At 39.2% G+C, this 21,341-nt stretch overlaps 1 protein-coding gene across 1 annotated transcript in view; it reads left to right on the top strand.

Moving 5' to 3' along the window:
• Window positions 1-10,038: 10,038 nt before the first annotated feature.
• LOC127445238 (neuropeptide Y receptor type 2-like) overlaps window positions 10,039-21,341 on the top strand; it is a 63,978-nt gene continuing 52,675 nt past the window's right edge. Inside the window, exon 1 of the mRNA XM_051705148.1 lies at window positions 10,039-10,366. The gene's annotated coding sequence lies outside the window, so the exon portion shown is untranslated. The remainder of the gene's footprint in view (window positions 10,367-21,341) is intronic.

Here is a 21,341-nt window from a genome sequence, read left to right as displayed (position 1 = left end):
CGGAGCCAGCAGGCAATGGATAAAGAGAATTGAAATAGGAGCAAGAAGGCTTGTATGATGCTCTTTTGATACCAAGTAAGTTCAGTTTTCACAGGAAAACGGCTATTGGTGTAATATTTTTGTTTTTATTTATGTGCTGTTTATGCATTTTATTGTACAAGAAAATGGAGAGAGACAAGAAAGCAGTACAAGGGAGGAATGGAAATGTTTTCCAGACCTTCTACAGTAACTTGGATGAATGAGAATTGCCACAATCAATGGAAAATTAAGACCATAATGGAAGTAAGCTGTCATTTAGCAGACACTTTAATCCAAAGTGACTTAAATTGCTCTGATAACAAGAACAGTCCCCTTGGAACAACCTGGGGTTAACTGCTTTTCTCAAGGTAACAATGGTGCTCGTTATTGACTTGCTCATTGCAAGTATCAAACCAGCAGCCTTTAGGTTACCAAACTTGAGCTGTAACCACTATGCTACAACACCCATTATCCATCTTCCTTTAAACTAGGATCAATAGGAAGTATGCGTGCCTCTGCCCCAGAGTGTGGCTCCTCATTGCATAAGTGTGCATCAGGTCAAATCGGTGTTTTATTTTTTTATTCGGTTTTATTTAGAATACATTTTATCAGCCTCTTTTTTTTGTAATTCAAATGTTTTGTTGAAAATTTTTGCATAGATTCCACAGAAAATAAAGAGAGAAAAAAACCCCATCTCCTTTAATGATGCTCATGAAGTCCCAGGATGACATGGCATTGAACAAGACACCCGAGAAGCAGATGTTTGAAGAAGCTCAGGGGACTTCTTTGAGTTCAAATCAGGTATGTGGCTGCAACTATTCCAACTTCTCACAAACCATTTGGGATATTTTCAGCATTTGTTTATTATATAATTGTGTATTATATTTTTTTTGGATGGGCACATTGAGGTTTGTTAAAAACACATGATCTAAAATTATGGGGAACAAATATGTAGCACCTTGGTTCATCATTACCTCCATGTGGATGACCACCATCTTTCTCATCAATTGAACAAAAGCCTATCTGACGCAAGTTGAGGTTCTACAAGCCTAGCAGACTGCTTAATGAAGTATTGTGAAACTGCACTGGTGACATCAGTTGTGCTTTGAATAGGCCAACACTTATGGCTCTTAGAGTAAAGGTCATGTTCCAGGTTTGGGGAATACTCATTCAAAGCAGCTCTCAACTGTGGACTCGGCTCTTCTTTGTGTGCTTATCAAAGTGCTTTTAGCTCAGGAGCTGTTCTTTAGCATATCAGGCAAGCAGACACTTCACCCTTGTTGGGCATTACTACAATGCTAATTTACATCAGTTATATACTTTGTTTGATACAACAGAAGTACTTTAGCTATGAAAAACCTGAAGGGAGAGCTGAGGGCAGACTTTTTTAAAAACATGACAACTGCAGAAAGCCTGAGGAGGTTACCTTGGAAACCAAATCAAAAGCTTTGTTGCAACAGAAACATTCCCATTTATACCATCTCAAAGATAAGGACAGCCGGTTTCTCAAAGGTTTTGGTAAGCATACTTTCCCAGTGCTTTATACTTGCTCAACTGTGTTTTGATGTAACTGGTAATTTTGGTATATATAAAATGTATGGATTGTATGATATGATATTATAAATAAGGCCAAATAACCAGGCATTTTAGATTCATTTTAGCAAATCAGTAATAGAGGGATAATCCCTTATGGTATAATAGTTTATTTTATGGTATTAACCACCTTATGGTTATTTTATTTTTATTTTTGAAGGTATTGATTATTCTCAATGATTATGCTTGTGTCCACTGATTAATCTAATTAGGTAGTCATATCTGTCGAAGATTGAATGAGGACCAACAAAAGGTGCACATTCTGCATTTCTCTACGTAGATTGTACAAATGTCAAAATCAGCATTCAACATTAAACATTCTTGTTTCAAACAATCTGATTCTCTGGTTAAAACAATTGCAATGTTTTAGGAAACATTTCAAATCCATATCTTGAGACTAATATAGCACCTTTATAGTGCCTTTGTAATTTTTTTTTTCACTTGGGGGCAGTGCAGTGCTTTGCAGCATCAAAAATGGTTACATTTCATGGGATGTTTTGAAGTTTTCACTTATGTGAACATTTTCCTCCATTTCAACAGCTTAATTCAGTAGGCTTTAAATGTAATTTACTGATGAACATATATTAATTACACTCCCCATTCATTTAGTATCTCACCACATATCATTTTTGACTCCTTGTTCATTTTTAATTTAGACTCCAATACCAAGGTGTACTTTTCTCTTGGTTGACAGTTAAGGTGGGCATCTATTGTCTGTGAATGCATGGTTTAAAGATTGTAGATTGCTTGTCTTTTCTTTGAGCAGCATTATAAAATGAGTGGCAGAGGTTACAAATTCAGATTGCTGGGTTATAAAGGCTTTAGGCACCTACAAAATGACCCAAGCAGTTCCTGACTCCATACTGTACAGTCAGTTAAAAGCAACAAGAAGAGGAATATGAATTCATATCACATTTCAGCAACATGTAAGGCTTTACTTTTTTTAGACTCTTGTTTCTGGTTTGGAAAAAAAGCTATTCTCAGAATGAGAGTTCCCAAGCTAATGCATAATTTTAAGAGCCAATTACCAAGCATTTTGAATTTAGAGTAAATCTTTTTTGATAAAGTCGAGGGGCATCTCAGTGCTTGGTTATGTGCTATAGAAACCATCTAATAAAAAAGCACACACACAAGCAATCCCTCATACACGGCTTGTGCGTGAAAAATTGATAAATTAGACATATGAGGTCGAATAACAGTTTCAGTGTGCTGTGAGAATGGGATCAGGTGGCAGAGTCCATATGTCAGAAAAGAGACTTGGGGAAAAAGTGAAATAAATTCTTGTCTCTCTCAAGCAAAATCATAGATGCTGTACACATGGGACACATTGTTACTTATGGTAGAATTATAAGATAGGCCTCACAAGATAAAAAATGATTCAGGCATACCCTTGATATATCTGAGCAGCAGTTTGGATCATGCCTGTCTGCATGCACAGATTCAGACTCTTTGTATAATAATGTATCACTATATTTTTATCTTTACTATCATTGTGAACCATACTAAGTAGGGTATACACAGGTGTACATTTACAGACATAGATGGTTAAAACTTCATCAGACCATCAGGAAATGTTATGAATGCCCATAGTCTTTACTTATACCTGCTTTTTTAAACACTGCATTAATGTCTCTCTATTAGTCTCTATTAGTGCTATTAGTTGTAAGATAATAGACCATTATAACATTATGTTCTCCATTAACACTGGTCAGGGTATCAATATTTTGAATAAACACAGATCTAAGATATAGGAGTGATGAAAAACATTGACACATTTTTCACATCAAGATTTACTATTATTATTTTCTTATTTCATATTTTGGTAAGGGAAAGTGTATATTTTTAAATGCTGTAAATGTTCACTTTTTCTTACAAGTTTTCCCCACCATTTTAAATCACCTTTCTATCAAAAGTGCATTTAAAGGGTCATTCGGAGTGACAAATATTTATTGTATTCTCTCAATTAATATAAGGTCATTCAAGCTTTATGCATTGAAATACGTAATGTAAACATGCTGTTTAAAAATGTTTAAGATGAAGTTTAGTAGGTCACAATGCAGGAAAATTCAAGCTTTTAAGCTATTTTAAAACATTGCTGCCAACAGCTAGCCTTCCCATTTGCTGATGTCTACACAAATAAACAGCTGTGAAAGTACTGCTTTAACCTATTTAATGTTCTTCTTCTCTTTCTAGTTGAGGCATCATGACTGAATAAATGAACATGGAAGTAGTTCAACATAAACATCCATCCATCCATCCCAAATATAATTAGTAGAAGGATGCTCTTAACTTCTAAGCTTAAAAAAATTACTTTAGTTCCTGTTGGAGTCCTAGAAATTTAAACTTTTTTTAAGGTAATATGTACATTTCTGACCAGTCATTTGTGAAAACAGACCCCAATTAGATGCTTTTAAATTTTTTTCTGTCCATACTGTTCATTTTGATTCACATCTTTTTATCAGTTTATGATGAATATAGTTATGATGCAGGTCAATCTCCACAGTTAACTTAAAATTACTATATAATTAAAACACTAATCAAACTGATAATTTTGATTTATAGACAAAATATTTTATTCTGCTGCCCAGCTGAATGATAATCTAAGATGATTGTCCTTCTTCTTTGATTATAGTAAAATTACATGTCATGTCAATTGCCTAGAAGTCAACTTACCAATTATAAAAGTCCCAGAAGAAAACCCAGATAATGTTTCCCTTTTCCAAGATTTTTTCAAGCACGCCACAAATCTCTTGTCATTTCTTTATGCATATGGCTCTGATTTGCACTTTGCACCTGCAGCATGACTAAAAATCCTGTTCACCAAAGGTCAATATATAGTCAGCTTTCAAATAGGCTACCTCCTCTGACAGATGATGACGAACTCCTCCAACCTCCATGCACACACAACCCAATCTGGTGAACAGCAGGAGCTGTAGTCACATATCTGCTAGCAGACCTTAATCATCTGGACAAGAGCACTGTAATCTAGCTGTCTAGCCTCATTGCACTGATATAGTTTGACCTTTGGCCGTTGTGAGCTAGAGTATTGACATATATTCTAGTCATAAATTCAGTCATATATTCTATATATTAGATTTTTGGCGCTCTCTACATTCGAAGGATCAATTTCAATTTATGTGCATTTGCGGTAGACCTTTTTAAATATGATTTCATGAACAGTTATTTTACAATTGATAAATTGCACTATTGGACATCGCTTTCTCAGTCTAAAACTGTCTGTAAAGCAAAGTGATTGCGGAGATGGGGGCATGGCTGAGCGACGTCTGTGGAGAGCGAGGCCGGGAGAGGAAGAGCGGTAAGGATTGACACCTGTGGGAAATTATCACTAGTAGCTGTGTTGTGTTGCAGTAAGAGCTGGAGAGGGATAAAAGGGCAGTCCAGACTGCCGGAGGAGAGAGAGAGAGAGAGACGCACGCAGCAGTAAGGTTGAGGTACCATGGCGATTCGGGGAAATCGATCATGAGGTGAACGTCAGATTTACCACCTCAACCTCTTTAAACCATGGAGAGAGGCAGTTCCCATAACTTTGGAGACAGTGGTTCCGGGAAGGATGAAGCGGGGGCCAGGTGAACAGTCCACGCAATTCTTTATTAATGACACTTTTCAGCGTACACACACACGGTTTGCTTTTCGGCATAACACAAATTATCACACACATGATCACTGCTGCGCACGTCTCTCTCTCCTCCGGCGGTCTGGACTGACTGTTAGAGATAATTTCCCACAGGTGTCAATCCTTACCGCTCTTCCTCTCCCGGCCTCGCTCTCCACAGACGTCGCTTGTCCACGTCCCTATCTCCACGGTGATTCACTACCTTTCCCATTACATTTGTATGGAGCAGCTGAATATAAAAATAGATGCGATGATTTTGTCACAAAAGAAGTTTTAATAAGAGAAAGTCTGAATTTTGAACAAGTTAATCTGAAAAGGTTAGAAATTGAGTTTGGAGTTGCATGCCAAATTAAGTGTACTGATCAGGAATTTTAAACCGCTGTATTATCTGTCCTGTCAGTGCAATTTTCACTGAATTACTCGATATATTTGGCCCCTGACATTACAATGAGAGAGAGAGACAGTTACATTCCTTGCTCTGTCAGCTGCTAACCCCCTTGGGTAAATTGCAAACAAAACAACATATGAATAATGGTGCTTGCTAAGGCAAGCATCACTATTACTATTGCTCATACTCCTAACCCTTAGTATTAAACTTTGTCATGTAACTCAACCTGCAGTGTTTCACCTACGGGCGCAAGTGATATTTTAAATCATGCGGTTGCTGAGGAGTGGTGTGCAATTACTTTTCAAAGCAATCAGACCCCAGTCATTTTTAGGGACCAATATAGAGTCATAGCAACTCAGGGGTGTCCTTTTTTGACCTGGGCTAAGGAGGGAAAACCTAGTAACCCCCAGAACTCCCCAACAACCACCTAGAACCACTTCTCAACCCTTTAGCAACCTAACAACACTCTGGCAACCACCCACAATACCCTAGCATAGTGGAAACAACTTTTGAAAAGGCAAGCAAGCACATTTACATTTATTCATTTAGCAGTCTCTTTTATACAGAGCGACTTACAAAATGAGAACGTTTATATTTTCAATTTTTTCTTTAAAGTCCAATAGACAGGTGTACTCCTGTTTATTGTAATAAAATGCTGGCTACTAACAAAAAGAAGGTTAAAAAGCATGTCACAGCCCAACAAACAACTGGATGAAATAAGGTCATGAAAACATTTTACACACCATATGTAGAGCCTGGTGTACTGTGGTTAAAGCAAGGTAAAAAAAAAAAAATAGCTACAAAGGAAAATAGGATGGTTAAATCTGCCCTCATTACAGTTTCAGTCAAGCACTTTATTAGCAGGCAGATGGAAGTGGCTAAATCTCAGTGTTACGTCTACAACATTTTTTAGAATAACAACAATAAAAAAGCTCCAGAACATTTTGCAACACAAAGAAAAATGGTTGATTCGTGAGAGGCAGGGCTCAAAAAGCTTTCGCAAGTAAAAGTAATTTTTGCAAGAACCACAGAAATGCCTCCATGGGCTTTACAATTTAGCACCCAAAAGCTCTTGAGATTCATGCTCGGCTCAGACGTAAATCCCTGAAATGTGCTCCTGACGTTGAAGCCTAAATTCCTGGTATTTGCCATCTTTCTCCAGCTAAAAGTGCCATGAACAGTTCAAGTACCTGCGTGAAGTGGAAATAGCAGGATAGCTCTTCAGCGTACTGAACTAATGATGTTCATCTGTCTTTGCCGCTAACAGCTCGTATAAAAGTGAAGTACTACTGTACAAGTTTTCACATAGTTGAAGTTTCTGTACTATGTCTCAACTTCAGCACTCAATGTCAAGGGTTTAAATAACTTTATCAAAGTTTTTCTCACTTTCCCTTTCAAAGTGCTGTGAGCAATATTTTTTGGAAACACTCGTGAAAATATCTCTATTTCCTGACAGATATCTCTTCCTAAGTCATATCTACTTTTCATTCCCGATAGACCAAATAAATAAATAAATAAATAAAAACTGATCACCACTTACACATGCATTTAATCTATACAAAATATTCTATTCACTAAAGTTGTTATTTGGAGGTGGCATCTATGGACGCTCAAAAAGCAGCTCTGTAAAATGAGTTAAAAGGCAAATCATAAGTAACTAGTCTTTCTACCTGGTCTCATAGAATCATGTTATTTTACCTACGTTTTTGCAAAATTATTTTTATGCAGCTTGTTGTACGTATTTCAGCAGTTTCCTGGGGCCTCATTTATAAAACGTACTTACAATCAGATTTGATCCTAAATTCCATTAATTTGGTCCTACGTCAGAATTGAGGAACAAATTAGGATTTATAAAGGCAGAAACTGACGTGAAAAGGTTTTTATACATACATCAACTGACAAGCATACATACAAACGTTTGTTGTGCTCATGCTCTGGTGTGCCAGTGCGCGCTGGCTTAATAAATTTTTTTTTAGGGAAGCAAAAATTAATAGTGAGTAACTGACTGAATTTATTAATAAATTAGTGAGCATCTTTACATGAACAAAAATATTTATTCAGAATGTGGTCATATTTAGATAATGTGTAATGTAAGTGCTTTATTTTGGATATAACAGGCAGCTACAAGATAACAGGCAGGTACACTGTAAAAAAATGTCCGTAATTTTAATGTTAAAAGACAGTAAAAATGCTACAGTAAAAAACTGTAATTGGTTAACAGGTTACCTTAAAATATACTGTAAAAAATTATAATATATTTAAAAAGACAGTACATGTAATTTTACAGTAAAATGTTGCAAAATTACCTTTTTTAGATGTAAAAAGTATGATTTTACCGTATAATTAACGGTAAAAATGTATATTATGTTTAACAAGAGAGTACATGTACTTTTTACGTTAAATTATTGTTAAAATTACAGTAAAAACAGTTATCAAGTATTCCCAGAATTTCCTGCGTGACCCATCACATTTCATTATATTTTATGGAAATAGTTACGTTTCCTCCTATTTTTAATATGACTTATCTACATTGGGGAGTTTTGTGTTGTATTTGATGTAGTTTAGTTAATGTTAATTTTATTGTTTTAATTTCACATGTGTTACCCTGATGGTGTTTAGTGTTTGTGTGAGTGACACTGAGCACTGTCTCTGCATGTTTATTGGCCATTGCTCTTGGAAGGGCCACAATTGATGAACTTCATTTTATCATGTGCCTTTCTGTAATCACTAAAGTAAGTAAAAATAAATTATAAAGTGAAAAGCAAATTTTTACAGTTTCAGAAGGTTAAAGTATTAAGTTTATATCATTGAATAATATAAACGGTAACGCACCGTAAAATATACAGGCATCAAAATTACATCCTGTAAAGCCTGAAGCGTGGTTACCGTTTTTTTATGGTGAATTTCTTGCAACCACAGCTGCCAGTTGTTTACTATAAATTTAATAGTATTTTTATTTTTTTTTTACAGTGCATATGGAGTGAGGAGTGAGAGGAGGAGAGATTGAAATTTACAGCCTATAAAACATAACTAAATCAATATACAGATGGCTGAAAGCACCACAAAAGTCTCATATTTAAAACTCTTTTTTTTTCATCAATTCATCCCTCAGCCTCTTGTCTCCTGTTGTTGAGGAGATAAATAAATACGAATGATTTAGCTAAAATACTAAAATGCAGCGTATTCAATGGCAATAGCTAGCAGAAGAGATTAGCAGGAAAAGAATGAGCATGTTGTTTATACAGAACACAGTTGCCATGTAGACTATGCATGCATATTCCATTATGTGTAAGGAGCATGTAAACCTGAATTAAGGTGCAGCATGAATATGGACATATGGTTGAAACATTTTGTGGATTTACAGAAAACGCAGTCAATGAATGGATTTATTACTGATATAATAAAAATATGCTACATTATATGGGCAGAAACCGCTGCACTGACTGCACAAGAACATTCTGAATGTAAGAATGAACGAACAAAAGAATAACTTGTGCATGTGCTTTAATTGTATTTTGTCTAAACATATTAGTGTATATGTGGGCATTGTAGGCCCGTTCATGTGCGCATGATTTAAAGATGAATTGTTATTTATTAAGTGCAATGCATTTAGGACTAAATTTTTTTGTGCGTATGGACATTTTATAAATAATTTGTAAGAACATTTAGGAAATTGTTGTACGTTCACATTTAAGATCATTTTAAGAAAGTCTTTATAAATTAGGCCCCTGATGAAATGAATAATTTAGGCACTTAAACAACAATGACTGTTATTTTCTTCCACACAAATCACGAGTAAAAGGGAAAATTATCAGTTTATAAACACATTTCGCCCTGTTCCTCACATCTTATGACATCAAAACACTTACTATAATTGCATGACTTGTAAGGTAATAAATTTAAACATTCACATTTTATAACCAGGAGAATTACACATGCGATGCAAAGGACCAGGGTATGAGTCCTAAATAGCAAGCAAGTTGAAAAACGCAACCATAAATCAAAAAATGCACCACAAATCGACATAGTTGCTCCAGCAATTGCGTTTTTCGTCACATTTGCTTTTTATGACACTATCGGTTAGGGTAGGGAGTAGAGGTCTTCACGGGTCCACTCTAACCCGAGGACCAGAGACCCGTTCGGATCCACGTTTTATACGGTCAGCCGGGTCCGGGTTGGGTCCCATTCTATTGCTGTGGATCCCGGGTCTGTTTAACATTATGTGTAATACCTGAGTCGATCCGAGAAGACCCGGCCGTGATCAAACAGCGCTGATGATGATAGTGCTGTGTGTGTTGTAACTTGCAACATTGTAAAATTAGGATGAGAAAGTGTGGGCTGGGAAATAAGGTGAAAAACGAGCGGAACCACAATGAGCTGAGTGACGTCAGAGACAGAGCGGAGTTAAGGCATACGATAGCAAATTAGCAATGCTAACGTTAGCAGCCGTGGCAATGAACGAGAAATTGTTATTATAGTTCAAAAGGGCAAATAGTCCAAGTTATCTTGTGCGAACTGCAAAGCTGATTCTAAATAAGTTGCGTTGACCGTCACCATGACAGCAAGTGGACTTTTGAAGCTGAAATAATGAGTGGATTAGCTATGCTGTTTCAAATCAGCAAGAGAGGAATCACAGAAAACCTGGATATATTTTACCAACTTTCTTGGAAAGGAGGATGGATTATATGCATCACGGCCAAGCACAGGGGAGAAGGCTACTAATGTTACGTTAGGTAAGACACAAAGTTTTGTTTTCACAACATGTAAATTAACTTGCTAATTGCAATCAGCTGTGAAATCGGTGTCGATCGGGTCTGTGTCTCCCGGCAGGGTCCAGGTCCGGGTCCAGTTCGGGTCCGGCATTTCTCGGTTCTGCATGGTACGGGTCCAAGCTTTCAAATAATAGACGGGTCCGGTTAGGGACTGGGTAGTACATTTCCGGGTCTCTTTTGGTTCGGGCACGAATTTTTGGACCTGTGAAGACCACTAGTAGGGAGATTAGATTTGTTGATTTAAAACTCGATAGAGCATTAACCTTAAACATTAATCTTATCTGTTGGGGAGACACTTTAACTCATTTTTAGTGCCACTCGGTGGACATTTCACCTCTGAACTGTCGCAATACATGTAAGGAGCCACATAATATCATTTTGACATTCTGGTCCCTACATATGGCTCAGGTCCCAAATTCTATGGGATATTTTATGTTTTATGTTCTGGCAGGCAAAAATAATCAGTCAGATTGCTTATAAAAGTAATAGTACACTCCTGTACAATTATATTCCTCTATATTTAAACAGTACATAAGTGTGCATATAATAGATGTGGTCACAGTAGTGGAAATGTGTTTCAGTGGCATTGATTAGTTAGCTTTTTAATCCTTTCGAATTTAGATCTCATAGAACTTGTTTTATGTACCCTAACATGTGCTATTACTGTAAATTATAGTGCTTTTCACTAGAAAAGTGGCCCAGGACCCAACATAGTGCTGCACTAATTAACAAGCACCAACTGGGACATTTAATCCCTTAACAGACAAAGAGAGTTTGCTAGAGTTCAGTTTTACCTGCAGGAAATGTGAGCAGTTTTAAAATAAGAATGAAGTTCAAAAAGCTTAATATGGCTCAGAAACATTTCAAGCATACTTTGCTTGTATGTATGTGTGTGTGTGTGTGTGAGTGTGTGCGTGTGTGTGAGAACCAGTTTGCAACCATGTTTGCAATTTTAATTTACAATGTAAATGTTGATATCATTTATTTAACATCAAATTTAGCTTACCAAGAGTTTCCTTGCATCACAGGTCTTGTGACATGTTCTCTTAAAATCTTTCTTTCTTTCTTTCTTTTCATTTTCACAATGAAAAGGGGAAAAATGCCACAGCATGGTCAGGTTTTTTTCTTCTTCAGGAACACATTCTAGCTGCCTCAGTTGCAGGTGACATTGTAATGACGGTCTTTAAAATCCTGAAATCTACACCATACTAGTGAGAGTGGGAGCATGATGCTCAGCTGGTTGCTATGGTTCTTATCCTCTACAGCCACTGAGATCACAGAGGCTAATGGAACAAATTTTCTAACATTAAGGGGTGACCACATCTAGGTCATCTCACCCCCCTCATTCCCTATAGGAAACAAGCAAACAAACATGCTGAGCATTTAAAATGTGCATCAATGTGTGTGTGTGTGGGGGGGGGGGTTACAAAGAACGCAATGAGAGCTTTGTGTGTGACATGAAAACGAAGTGTTTGTTAATATAAACTCAGAGGCTTTGAGCATTTGTTGCAAAGATTGTTAACAGAAAAACAAAATCATTTGTCAAACAACCTCAGCTTTATCATTAAGCGTACCAGATCTCGCTACACTGGGTGTAAAAGGATGTTTAATGAGTTCATTCATAACATAGTGTGCCATTTTTTTTTTTATGTGATCATTACCAATCCTCCATTTTCATCAATTCATCTTGTAAATTGTTCTATGGCTGTTCCAATACTGTGCCAGTTTTATGTGATTTTTATGAAGTTGTCATGACTTGTACCGTCGTAATTGGTTTTTAAAGACTGCCACTTCCAAAGGCAACAAATATTTTAGTGGGCCAGTGTGCATCAGTGAAATCTGCAACAAGGGAGGGATATAAAAGGTCACTATTGCGATGAGATCAAGTAGCATTTTCTTTGTAAGAGAATGTGAGTGTTATGGATCATAGATGAAAAATCTAATTTTACTTGATCTTTTGAAGTAAAACAGTTTAATATACTAAACTTGTAAACAAACTTTCAGAACGCATATATCCCTGCCCAGTCCATATCAACAAGTCCTGTTCAAATCGAACCTGCAAGACAACAAACTTGCAACCCGCAAGTGCTGTTACTAATTTCACATGCAAAGAGGATATTTTGTCTTCAAAGCAGAGCCACAAAAAATTTCCTATTTAATTCTAAGGGTCAGAGAGAGGATGGACAATGGTCAAATTATGTTTATTTTGGTGCAAGAAACCTTGACATTATAAGTGGACCTCAGGAAAAATAAAATGCTAAACAATTTATATGGCCTGTTTCTTTCTTTGATGTCTTCCTTGCTATTCTGACTTTCATTATCTCCCATGTCTTTTTCTCATGTAATGTTGCACTGAAACATGTCCTCTTCCTTTGTTTCTCCTATCTTGGTTCTGCTCATCCACATTACTTTTTCACAGCTTGTCATTTCTCATTGTTGGTCGACATAACCTTCAGAGTTAATGCTCAATGTTCAAACTTTTATCGCTCCCCTCTCGCTGTCATTTTCATCATATCATCTTTCACTTTGACCTGTTTTTTAGGTGAAGGATTAACGTCTCCATTTTTTTCATTTCATTTATTCCTGAAAGTAGGTCTTTTTTTATCTTGCTTGATCAGAGTCTTAGACGGTATGCCCACAGACCTCAGTACATTTACATGCACTTTAAAAGTTACATTTCAGACGGACTAAAACAAGTCATCTTTTTATGTCTCATGTAAATGCTTTAGTTTGACAGTCTGATTTTCGCAAAGTTGGACCAACATACCTAGATAATGCGATTGTAGCTCCAGCTTCGTCCAGCATGAAAACACATGCCACAATTGGTCAACAACTGGCCTCTGCGTTTTGCTCAAGCATGCTCCAATCTTATGCACATTGCACACAAAAGTGGAAAATGCTTTCTCAGTCTAGTTTAAGCACTAATGTGATGGGCTGGTTTGACTAAACTTCCAAGAATAAGGACACACAGGTTTTTAACCAGTCTGTTTGGACCAATTGAAAGTTGTGTTTACAATGTTTTAGGATGAAATGATTACTGGATTTGCCAAGGTCAAGTTAGTGGCAACAAATTTTTTTTTTTAGGCACTTAGGAGCATGTCAACTAGATATTGTTGAAAACAACTCTGTATTCTGCACTTATTTTCTGTACTGATCTTAGTACACATGTTCCACTATTTTTCATATTTTTCTGTGCTAATGTTCACAGAGACTGCCGCACCATTATTTAACATATTTTTTGCACATTGTATACTACACAGAGACTGCTGCAACATTATTTACTTAATTTTTCCCATGCTGGTCTGTTATTGTGGTAATCTATCTCAGATTATGCCACCCCTAATGGCATCTATGGACAGTATGAACTGTGATTGATTGCTTTACATGTAAATCAGATGGCTTCCATCAAAGTGTCTGGTTTTTGGCCAGAATAAGCTGCAATACACAGCAACATTTTGCCTTTCAATCAAAAGTCTGGCTACACAAGACTAACTTGATCTTTGTCTTGCAGCTTTTAAAGAGCTTATCATCTTTTATATCCTTTTACCCTACATTTATCCATCTGACATTTATCCATGTTCCCTCTCATTTTTTTTTCATCTGTCTGTGAGCGAGAGAGTGCACTGTCTGTGCACTGCTGTTGGACCACTTTAAAAGCATGCAGACAGCTAACAGCCGGTATCATGTTTATTTTGGTCGCTTTTGTTGAGACTGTCCAACTAATGACCCTCAGAATGGCCGTAATGGCTCCAAATTAGATCTGATAAGAGTGATAATGGGGTGGGGCGACTGCAGATCAACCTCTGACAGTGTGTGATGGTTGAGGGCTCCGCAAAACCTGAAAGAGATTAAATAATTGTGGCTATTAGTGGTAAATTATGCAACCAGAACATAGCTGAAACATAGCTGTCTCGTTTCTCTTTCTGACTTTCTTCTGCTTCTGTCTATTTTCTTTTAAACTATGGTGACATTTCTTTGATGCTATTACTTTTGAAGTATCAATTTGGGCTTCCATTCCACAGAAAAAGCAGTAAAAGTGAATATTTTCAGCAGATGGCATGGAGATGGAACTTTAAGTGGTCTATGAAGACTGCCCTTTTTGCAGCAATGGGGTGAATCTCATACAAGAAATGTTTAGGTCATATAGCTCAACTGGCTGAACATGGCACAAGACAAGGTCATGGGTTCAATTCCCTGGGATCACACATACTGACAAAATCTTTACCTTGAATGCACTGTAAGCAAAATGAAGAAAAAATTTTCACCGCAAAATGGAAGGTAAAAAATAAGATCTTATATTTTACATAAAGAATATGAAGCCTTTGTTTAGGGCATTAAGAATGGTTGTATTGTGGCATGACTGTTTGAACTAATGTTAACTTATACAAACTTTTAATTATAATTAATATTATTAAGTGATGGTTCATCGTTAATTCATGTTAACTAATGTAGTTTACCAATGTTAACAAATACAACCTCATTGTAAAATGTTTCCATATTTAGTTATGTAATTGAATGACATTTAGACATTTTTAATTGTGACTTAGTGTCCAAATACTTTTTGTTGTACTGTGCAAATGTTCTTGACAATTGAAATAATATATGAATGATTTATTTATTTGCATTACTCTATACATTTTTTTTTTTATGTATAAAATTTGATACTATAAATTTTTTGAATTTGTTTCCCTGGCACAGAATATCAAGGGGCTATGCTGCGAAATTTAATTGTTTTTTTTAACTGATTTATATCTTGCAGTTAATCATTTCTGTCACCTGCACTGCATAATTGCTTAGAATTTTTATTTCACATTAATGGGAAGGTTTGTCTGGAACTTAGGTTTATGTTTTCCAAGGTCCATGGATGTAGTACTTGTTTACAGCTCATAATTCAGCAAAGTGGCACCTAAATGCCCTAAAAAAAACACAGTCCTCTGAGTGCTGTCTGTTCTGTATCTATTGAAGCACATGATCTGAAATGCTGAATATGGTACAAGTTGAATAGTAGTGTTCCTGTCTTTATTGTTTGTGATTGTTGTATAGTTGTATAGTTTGTGGGGTGCCAACATTAAAAGTTTTGTCCTCAAAGAGCATGAAAATTGTGACATGGTCAATTCATGTGTTAAGTAATAGGGTTAGTGATCAAGGATGGATTAAGACCTGAGAGGCCCATGGGCCGGTACACCTTGGAGGCCCCCATGACATGATTATGTTCACCTTTATGCGCTACAGGACGCTTGTCAGATTTGGTTGGATTTTTCAAATAGATGGAAGAATGTTTGTAGCAATGTCTGACATGGCCAATTATATGTAAGCTACTTTTTAATTATGAACCGATTCAAAATCATGCTTTATTATTAGGGATGTGCACGGTATTTAAATATCAAAATCACTATTCGGTTATTCTGCACGTGAGTTCTTCAACCCGATCTGAGTCCGACAGTACCCTACAAACCTACAGGTTCCCTATCTGTCACTCACTCGACATTGTGTCGATGTAGTGACACTAGGGGTCACCCTTGGGAGCCCCAAACACCTCTGATCTCTGAGAAAAGGCCAATGGGAATTGGTGAGTGGAATTTGAATTAGGGGTATAAAAGGAGCTGGCTCGCAACCACTCATTCAAATTTTCTTTTCGGAGCCGAGCGGTTGTGTTCAGCGAGCTGAATTCCTCTGCCGGTCCATTCACCTCGAAAAGCTGTTGGATTTACGGAGCATTACAGCGCTTTCTCACCCTCGTGCACCGGTGGAGTGCAGAGAACGCCCCTAGGTGCTTCAGCAGCATAAAAGAGTATATTCTTCTACTGAAAGAATATATTTTCCTTCTAAAAGAGTGGCACTGATGGAGAGCATCTTTTTAAAGATGCCTTTCCATCTGTGTTTAATTCCTGGTTGCGGTCATTATCTCTCTGCTTCCGACGGCCACGATCGCTGTCTCACATGCTTGGGCGCTGCCCACGCGGAGACAGCGTTCGTGGACGGGTCATGTCCTCACTGCGAGAACATGACCATGGCAACATTGCGGTCACGGCTTTCCTTCGTCAGAGGGTATGAGGCCGCGTCGTTTCCTGGGCTCAGAGCGCCGCTCACAGATGTGCCCCACCCCTGTCCCTTTCTTCCCAGAGGTGCATGAGGAGCTCACGAGTTCGTGGCGGTCTCTCAGCTCCTCTGCTCTCACTACCCTCGACGGTGGGGCTGCCAGGGGGTACTCGGCGATTCCCCAGGTGGATAAGGCGGTTGTGGTGCACCTGTGCCCACAAAACACCGCCACCTGGTGGAACCGCCCGAGACTCCCTTCCAGGGCCTGTAGGTTTACGTCGTCTCTGGTGACAGGCCGCCTCCGCCCTGCACGCCATGGCTCTCCTGCAAGTGCACCAAGCCAAGGCGCTAAGAGAACTGCACGAGGGTAGTTCTGACCCGGGATTGATGCAGGAGCTGCGTTCGGTGACCGATCTTGCTCTTCGGGCGACGAATATCACGGCGCAGATTCTCAGGCAGGCTATGTCCACCCTCGTGGTCCAGGAACGGCACCTTTAGCTCAACTTGGTCGAGATGAGGGAGGCTGACAAGGTACGGTTCCTTGACGCCCCCATCTCCCATGTTGGCCTATTCGGTGACACCGTCGAGGACTTTTCCCAGCAGTTCTCGGCGGTTAAGGAGCAGATGGAGGCTATTCAGCACATCCTGCCCCGGCGCAGATCAAGATCCCGCACCCCGTCTGCTCATCGCCAAGGGCATCCCCCTGCGGCAACAACACCGGCTCCGCCGTAGCCCACCCCGGTTGTAGACACGATCACTCAGGCTAGGGCTATGAGGTGCCTGTATGCCTTGAAGTGGCATCTGTTCGCTAAATGGTGTTCTTCCCGATGCGAAGACCCCCAGAGATGCGCAGTCAGGTCAGTGCTTTCTTTCCTGCAGGAGAGGCTGGAGGCCCCTCCACCTTGAAGGTGTACATGGCCGCTATAGTGGCGCACCATGATGCAGTTGATGGTAAGTCTCTCGGGAAGCACGACCTGATCTTCAGGTTCCTTAGAGGTGTGAGGAGGATCTCTCCATGGTCCTATGGGGCCTGCGGGGAGCCCCATTTGAGCTCTGGAGTCAGTTGAGCTAAAGGCACTCTCTTTGAAGACTGCCCTCCTGACTGCGCTCACGTCCATCAAGAGGGTTCTATGTCAGTGACACGTGCCTGGTGTTCAGTCCGGAATACTCTCACGTGGTCCTGAGACCCTGACTGGGCTATGTGCCCAAGGTTCCCACGACCCCATTTCGGGATCAGGTGGTGAACCTGCAAGCGCTGCCCCAGAGATGTGCGCTTTATACCCCCCAACCATGTTCACTAGACCGTGGACCCTGGATGTCCTGTCTCCTTAACCCTGTGGCAGGCGAGTTTGCGGAGAAACTTGATGCCAGCCCAGTACGTGTGCTAGTAGGCCCTGTACTGGGGTAGGTGCTCCACATGCGCTGGCTGCCTGTCTATAACCCCATGTGATGAATCTTCCGCGAGACGGTTTCCCTGTTGGTGAACCTGCGTCTTCCATGGGCAGAGTCCCCTCTGCCACTGGTCGCCGTGTTTGTAGAGCTCCATCCCCTCTGGGTAGGACCTACCACGGGTCCACATGTGACACTGCCGACAAAACTCGGTAAGACCATGTGACGTATTTCCACACAATTACCTCCCCTTCGGGCAGGGTGTGGTCTCTACGGTGTCTCCCCTTTGGAGGGACACCCCTCCCCCCTGCCCGACGCGGACACTAATGGCCCCCATTTGATCGATTTCCACTCTTTTTGGGGGAGAAAAAGAAGAGAAGAGGCCACGGCTGGGGTAGCCTGTCCCCATTTTTGGGCAGTCGACTTGTCCCTGAGGTGCGGGGGACTGTACGACGCTCGTAGGAGCACTGGGGGAGGTTATGTGACGGCCAGATGCACTGGCTACTATGCACGCAATGGTCTGCCCGTCTCGCACCGCCAGTCCATGTAACACAGTTCAGCTAGTTGTGGCATTTTGTATAGGGACCCCTAGTGTCACTACATCGACACAACGTCGAGTGAGTGACCGATAGGGAACGTCATGGTTGCTTTCGTAACCTCCATTTCTTGATTGAGGGAACGAGACATTGTGTCCCTCCTGCCACAAAACTGAACTACCCACTGGAATGGCCAGGACCTTGTCTTGGCTCCTCAGCACAAAACCTGAATGAGTGGTTGCGAGCCAGCTCCTTTTATACCCGTATGTCTGGGGGAGCGGCATGCAAATTCCACTTGACAGTTCCCATTGGCCTTTTTTCAAAGATCAGAGGTGTTTGGGGCTCCCAAGGGTGACCCCTAGTGTCACTACATTGACACAACTTCTCATTCCCTCCATCAGGGAATGGAGGTTACGAAAGTAACCAGGATGTTTTGGGCCAGGTTCGGGTCAGTTTTTCAAGTAAGCTATATGGCTAGTTACGGGCTGTTTACACATGCGTCTGCGCTGTTTTTAAATTGTTTTTCTATGTAAACGCACTGGACGGACGTCTTTGATCATTGTGTCGCGCCACAACTCAGGACCGTTGCATTTTTTAGACACTGCATTAAGTTTAAAAGAACTTTAATATTTATAAATGCATCTCGAGATACCTGTGATCTGTTTCACCATTTGTTGCACTGCATCAAGCTTTTTCAGCACTGGTGTCACAAATCAACATTCTGATGAAGTTCAGGTTGCAAAGAGGAATGTGACTGTTACACATTATTTCAGCTTGTTTTTCACCTGGCAAGGTTTCAGCACTTGTTAAACAGTGAGCCAATGTTTTTACCCCTTTTGCTCTGGTGTGCAGACAATAATTACACAAGTTAAATGCTGAATCATTTAAAAATCAAATCATCCTGAAGAAGTCCTATAAACCGTAGCATTTGCTGCCTCATAGAAAGTGAACCTGCCCGGGCAGAATTATGCATTTTCCATCGGTTAAGAATAGGCCTACTATGTTGCAGGCAGTGACAGAGATTATTTTTGTTCAACTTTAATGTGATTTTATTATTTGAAGATCTATGTATTGTGCTATTTCGGCTCATAGTCACTGTGCACTTTATTCCATGCTAATCTGAGATTGTGCTTGATGCATCCATGGCAATAAACGTTCTTTATACCCAAGTCCCGACAAATAGCACAACCGTTCGTGAACTCTCGCGGTTAATATTAATATTACAAAAGTTTACTGTGCAAATACTTAGGGTATTAAGACATCTTTCGCTTTATCATTTAACATTAAATGCGTGCATGTCTTGAACATTTTAAAGTCTTCTATACTGTTGCACGAATTCTGTCGCTTATATGAATTTTAACCATCAGCTTTGTACACAGCCAGGGTAAATTGCACCTTATCTTTATGTTTGGAAGCGTTTTGTAAATCAGACGCTGCTCTCTGTAGTCCTTCAAATAAACCATATGCACCTGTGAGACGTAGATTCCCTGAGCACGCACTCGAGTGCCTGGGCTCCTGCTGCTGTAGTCCAGCATGCATTCGGTCGAACAAATGGTATTTCACATAATGCTGACATTTCCGTGGATTTATAATAGATATCTCAAAATATATAAAAGCTCAGGGCCCTTTGGGTTTAGAGGCCCCTAAGTAACGGCCCAATCGGCCCGGTGGTTAATCCGTCCTTGTTAGTGATATTCAATGCAGTCTGTCATTTACAGTCACATACAGTACATTGAGAAATTTCACCAAGATTTAACAATGTGTACTTAGATTCTTTGTTAAATATTGTACATATTTAGCCAAGAACCAGTAGTTTCAGATGCTACGACAAATTTCATTCTGAATATAACATCGACCTCATGACAGAAAACAAGAATCTGAAAGTTTTTGAATGTGCCCAGGCCTACAACTACACACACACACACACACACGCATCTTGTGAGCTCCCACATAACATCTTTACAGTGTAAATGCAGGTTATTAGTCTGTGAATGTGGAATACACATAATAAAGCAATAATCCACGAGAGGCTATGCATCACATTTATCATACTGTACATGGTTAGAGGGTGTTATTAGGTATAGTGCAAAGCCTTACCCTGCCAAAATATCACTGTCATTATCAGCCTCAAGTGGCTTATTGCTTTTATTAAAATACCATAATGCAATATGATAAATGCCACCACTGTTAATAATCATTTAATTTAATAATAGTAATTATAATCACAATTATAATCAATTCTTCCACCAAGTAAAATACTTCATCTTCAGCCTAGTTCTAGTCTGTTTACAGTTGCCAAGCAGGGTAGCAACTTTATGCAAAACAATAATATAGAATTAAATTGATGTGCGGTCACCAGTGTACATATTGACTATTTTACAACAGCTATGAGGGTGGCTTTTCCCATCTGATTTTCGAACTGGAACTCAGAGTTTTACTAATTTAAATATCACTATATTAACATTTACAGACCTTTCAAATGTATTGGGAGAAATTCAAGAGTTCTTGTAAATATACAAAGTTTGTTGTGTGAAGAATAAATAGGAACACACACAGAAACAATAGACATCCAGAGGGAAATTTCCTCTGTTTGAAAGCCTCTACATTGCTGTTGATTGCTTGCCTGCAGTGCTCAGCATCTGAAGCTTAGGTCAATCAGCAGAATCTCTATGGACCTACAATGGGCACCATTTACCATTAGTATTCAAACAGGCCAATGAACTACTAATCTTTAAGGCCTCCAATATCTGCCCACTGGGACGGTTGTATAATTACATGTCATTAATATTCATAATGTACACCGAAGGTTAGTATCTCTAAAGGCCTGATTTGTGGAGGTTATCACAGGTGCATACACAAACTGCAACTTGTATTTATACAAAACCTACTAGAAATGCATTGTGGATTTTGTTTTTTAAATTGGGGTCAACATACGCTTCTGTCATACAAATCATACAAAAGCAAAATATTTG

The sequence above is a fragment of the Myxocyprinus asiaticus genome, chromosome 8 (genome assembly GCF_019703515.2).
Source record: "Myxocyprinus asiaticus isolate MX2 ecotype Aquarium Trade chromosome 8, UBuf_Myxa_2, whole genome shotgun sequence".
In the NCBI taxonomy this organism is placed as follows: Eukaryota; Metazoa; Chordata; class Actinopteri; order Cypriniformes; family Catostomidae; genus Myxocyprinus; species Myxocyprinus asiaticus.
The sequence above is the reverse complement of the archived record's forward strand: the minus strand, read 5'-3'. Positions and strand labels throughout refer to the sequence as shown.